This window comes from Cherax quadricarinatus, chromosome 52 (genome assembly GCF_038502225.1).
Source record: "Cherax quadricarinatus isolate ZL_2023a chromosome 52, ASM3850222v1, whole genome shotgun sequence".
Classification (NCBI taxonomy): domain Eukaryota; kingdom Metazoa; phylum Arthropoda; class Malacostraca; order Decapoda; family Parastacidae; genus Cherax; species Cherax quadricarinatus.
Genome location: NC_091343.1, coordinates 20,633,691 through 20,638,853, shown reverse-complemented (window position 1 = coordinate 20,638,853; position 5,163 = coordinate 20,633,691).

The following is a 5,163-nucleotide window of genomic DNA, read 5'->3' as shown; positions in this document are numbered from 1 at the left end:
AAATGCGATTGAACAAATGCGTTCGAAATTGAGTATCACGTCAATAAAAGGTCTTCATGGTACGTGTTTCTGTTCGTTGTACTTTTTCAATTACACAAATAACTTACACATAGAGAGAAGCTTACGACGATGTTTCGGTCTGACTTGGACTATTTACAGAGTGACTTGTAAATGGTCCAAATAGGACCGAAACGTCGTCGTAAGCTCCTCTCTCCTGTGTGCGGGTTATTTGTATATTGTTCAAGTCACGGTATTGTGCCATTTTGTTCTTTTTCAATTGCATTTTAAAAAATGGCGTTATATAGAAAAGCCTGGTTCATTAATATGGAACATCAGCATAGTGACAGCCAGGGACCCCTGACTAGAGCTCAACCCACGGCCATCCATCAGCTGCAGAAGCAGGAAGCTGCAGAAGACCAGTGTGAACACGGCCAACAGTGTATCAGATGACCTCTTGCTTCATTATCTGCTTGAATACCAAGTGAGTCTTACTTAGACGACTGCCCGCTGCCTCCACACGGCTAGAACCTAGGCAAAACTGTGGCCGCGTTGGTATTTCTCGGAGTAACGCTGAGATAATGGTACACAGTACCGACAAGATGAAGAATTAGACGCATATGCAATCAGTCCCTAAATGACCTAGGAACATATATTGTATATTCAGACAAAGGAACCGCTACCTCGTTAACGTGATGGCTTATCTGACTAATATTCAGTAGTACTTCTAGTGAAGATGTCTTGGTAAGATGCAAGCGGATAGTTGTTGATGCTGGTGAGTTGCTGGTAGGTGCAGGAGGCATAGGTACATGTGGATGTACCTATGACAAGTGAAGTGGTGGTAGTTGCAGGTGGAAGGTGGTAGTTGTAGGTGGATGGTGGTAGTTGCAGGTGGCCAGTGGTAGCTGCAGGCTGATGGTGGTATATAAGGTTGATGGTGGTACATAAATAAGGTTGATGGTGGTACATAAGTAAGGTTAATGGTGGTACATAGGCAAGGCTGATGGTGGTACACAAGGTTGATGGTGGTACATAAGTAAGGTTGATGGTGGTACATAAGTAAGGTTGATGGTGGTACATAAGGTTGATGGTGGTACATAAGTAAGGTTGATGGTGGTACACAGGCAAGGCTGATGGTGGTACATAAGGTTGATGGTACATAAGTAAGGTTGATGGTGGAACATAAGTAAGGTTGATGGTGGTACATAGGCAAGGCTGATGGTGGTACATAAGTAAGGTTGATGGTGGTACATAAGTAAGGTTGATGGTGGTACATAAGTAAGGTTGATGGTGGTACATAAGTAAGGTTGATGGTGGTACACAAGGCTGATGGTGGTACATAAGTAAGGTTGATGGTGGTGCATAAGTAAGGTTGATGGTGGTGCATAAGTAAGGTTGATGGTGGTGCATAAGTAAGGTTGATGGTGGTACATAAGTAAGGTTGATGGTGGTACATAAGGTTGATGGTGGTACATAAGTAAGGTTGATGGTGGTACATAAGTAAGGTTGATGGTGGTACATAAGTAAGGTTGATGGTGGTACATAAGGTTGATGGTGGTACATAAGTAAGGTTGATGATGGTACATAAGTAAGGTTGATGATGGTACATAAGTAAGGTTGATGGTGGTACATAAGGTTGATGGTGGTACATAAGTAAGGTTGATGGTGGTACATAAGTAAGGTTGATGGTGGTACACAAGGCTGATGGTGGTACATAAGTAAGGTTGATGGTGGTACATAAGTAAGGTTGATGGTGGTACATAAGTAAGGTTGATGGTGGTACATAAGTAAGGTTGATGGTGGTACATAAGTAAGGTTGATGGTGGTACATAAGTAAGGTTGATGGTGGTACAGATAACACCAGCTCAACTTTAACACACACACAGCTGATGATAATCACATAATGTCGACCATTCATTAATTGGGGCCCAAATACCCGATATAATAATCTGATAATTTATAATGCTTTTTTTGCTGTGCTGGTTCCGACCAATTATTCATTGCCTAGCGCTAATTATTCTATTATTCAAAGCTCATAATTATCCTACAGGCCTGTCAATAATTCGTCAGCCATTTTACGATTATAATGAGAATACAAATCTCAATAATTATAATAAATAATCGAGGTAATTTTTCTTGTCTTAATATTTCTGCAGTAATTTTTTTTGCGCATATTTTTTTATGGGATACGATAGCTGTTTTCTGATGCGATATCCTTGAAGGTCTCTTGATCAAAGGACACAGAGCATCCCTTTCGGCCCTCGGATCAAATCTCGTTGACTTCCAAGGGTAAGGTAGCTCCAGTTCCTTGAATGAAGAGCCTTTAAAAAGCATACACATACACACCAAAGATTATATATATATATATATATATATATATATATATATATATATAATATATATATATATAATATATATATATATATATATATATATATATATATATATATATATATATATATATATATATATATATATATTGACAAGGACATTTGTCCTGTATAATTCCTGGTAAATAATTCACCCGGGGCGATTATTGTCAATTAAATCAAAATAATTCTGGCTGTGTTTTATCATCTCAGTGGTGGATTATTTTAGACTTTCCCGTTGATGATGAAAAGTCTAAATGTAATTAAATAATTCGTGTTGGTATTATTAATAGTAGTAGTAGTATAGTAGTAGTAATTTTAATTATATAAGACGAAAAACATATTATATAGACGAAAGGAACCAAAAAATGCAATTATCAAATTATTTTTATCTGATTTAAAATAATTCTCTTAATTATCCTCGAAAATTATTTAAATTACGCATCATTAATGTATTTTATCTTCAGTAATAATAATTATAATCATTCATAGTCATTATCAATAAGTAACTATCAATAAATATAATCTGCAAATTGGAAATGAAAGAAAAAGGACGCTGTTTCGCCCGGTTCTGAACCAGCATCAAGCAGTAGCTTGATAATGGTCCTCTGTGGGGGCGAAACGTCGTCCAGTCTGGTCAAGGACCTGGGCCACGGGGGCGTTGACCCCCGGAACACCCGGTGGCCACGGTATTAATTACACCAGTTATATTACAAGCAAACAAAAAAAAGTCTTAAATAAAGAAAAACAACAACAACAACAACAGAGCAGCAAACAAAAATAAAAATCACAACAGATAAAAATACTTGTAACAGCAGCCACAATAACCATTTCAACAATCCCATTACTAACAAAAACAATTACAATGACAATGACAGTAACAATACTAAAAGCAGTCATATTAACACTCGGAGTAAGAGAAAAAAGACAGCGGAGAGAGAGAGAGAGAGAGAGAGAGAGAGAGATTCGCGAGTCTACTAACGGCACCAATTTAACAAAAACAGTAACAACCAGGGAGAGAGAGAGAGAGAGAGAGAGAGAGAGAGAGAGAGAGAGAGAGAGAGAGAGAGAGAGAGAGAGAGAGAGAGAGAGACCGACCATGGGAAAGAAAGATAGCAGGCGACTTGGAAGTCCGGATTGAGGCTATCTATTAAGAGAGAGACAGGGAGAGAAAGAGACACAGACAGACAGAGAGAGAGAAAGATAGACAGACAGACAGAGAGAGAGAAAGACAGAAAGAGAGTGTATCCAGATCAATCAGCTGGGTAAAATACGGCCGCCCTGAAAGCCTACAAATGACCCATGGAACGTCACACGCTGCAAATAATTCTTTTCAACCCTACACGCCTTTGATGCCTTTTATTAATTCTGTTTATTTACATATCTTTATTTTTATCCCTTTGTAATAATTCAGGTAAATAATGTATATTCACTGTGTGGATGTTAGCGTCTCTGGTTGATAACCATAGGTCTGGCGAGTGACTGGATGGGTGAACCTTACGTATTTGTCTCCTAGTCTAAGAGGACAGTGAATGTTTTTATACAGGAAAAAGATTATTGTTAGTTGTAGTAGTAATAGTTATTACTATTATTATTATTTTGTCTTTGTATTATTCTTAATTACATGGCCTGTCGCCCATTAAGGTATGGTGGCCCAAACAGTGAAATATTCATCATCATTTATTCACCAGTTGTCCTGCCATTTATTCACCAGTTGTCCTGCCATTTATTCACCAGTTGTCCTGCCATTTTTTCACCAGTTGTCCTGACATTTATTCACCAGTTGTCCTGCCATTTATTCACCAGTTGTCCTGCCATTTATTCACCAGTTGTCCTGCCATTCACCAGTTGTCCTGCCATTTATTCACCAGTTGTCCTGACATTTATTCACCAGTTGTCCTGCCATTCACCAGTTGTCCTGCCATTTATTCACCAGTTGTCCTGCCATTCACCAGTTGTCCTGCCATTTATTCACCAGTTGTCCTGCCATTTATTCACCAGTTGTCCTGACATTTATTCATCAGTTGTCCTGCCATTCACCAGTTGTCCTGCCATTTATTCACCAGTTGTCCTGCCATTTATTCACCAGTTGTCCTGCCATTCACCAGTTGTCCTGCCATTCACCAGTTGTCCTGCCATTTATTCACCAGTTGTCCTGCCATTCACCAGTTGTCCTGCCATTTATTCACCAGTTGTCCTGCCATTTATTCACCAGTTGTCCTGCCATTTATTCACCAGTTGTCCTGCCATTCACCAGTTGTCCTGCCATTCACCAGTTGTCCTGCCATTTATTCACCAGTTGTCCTGCCAGACAACACAGTACAGGTGATCCCCTGACCTGCTACATCCCCCAGTCTTAATTCAGGCGTGTACATTCTTCAAGGAACTGTTGAGTGGTAAAAGTCACTTCTGTACAGTTCAGAACATATAGGAAACGTTTCGCCACCAGTGGTTTCTTCAGTCTGAAGAACCTTAATATATCTGTATCTTATCTTTATTAATAAGATATCTTAACATATCATACAGGTTATTATACTGTCTCTATATTCCTCAATAAGTGGATACTTAAGCACACAGTGTTCAAGATAGTGACCATAGCGCTGGCCATATGCTTTGCATTTGGGTTGATCATCATCTGTGCGTCTGCCAAGCTTGCCGATAACTCCGAGAATCTTGTACTAATTACCGTACACCATCTTACAAAATTTGAAGCCGATCAGATGAGGCCTTCTTGTGTTTTGAGATTTAACAACGAAAACTTGGAGAAAGAAAAAAATGGCAACTCCTTGGAGGTTCC